Source organism: Penaeus monodon, chromosome 20, assembly GCF_015228065.2.
Source record: "Penaeus monodon isolate SGIC_2016 chromosome 20, NSTDA_Pmon_1, whole genome shotgun sequence".
Taxonomy (NCBI): domain Eukaryota; kingdom Metazoa; phylum Arthropoda; class Malacostraca; order Decapoda; family Penaeidae; genus Penaeus; species Penaeus monodon.
In genome coordinates, this window is record NC_051405.1 from 22,356,875 (window position 1) to 22,357,128 (window position 254).

Sequence of the window (254 nt, forward strand, 5' to 3'; positions counted from 1 at the left end):
GAGGGGGGGTTATCAAACGTAATTTTTGGCCGAAATCTTTATCGACTGGAAACCAAAAACCCTCAAAAGACGAAACGTCGCGACCCGAGATATACCAAAGATGACTGGAACAGCGTTTATTTTCTTTTTGTTATAATAACTTTTTTATTATAACCTCGACGTGGACGCAGGTGATTACCTGTTGTCATATTCCGAAACTCCTTAGTCTTGCTTTTTAATTATTAGTAATCGATAATGTATGGATTTCGAAAGCA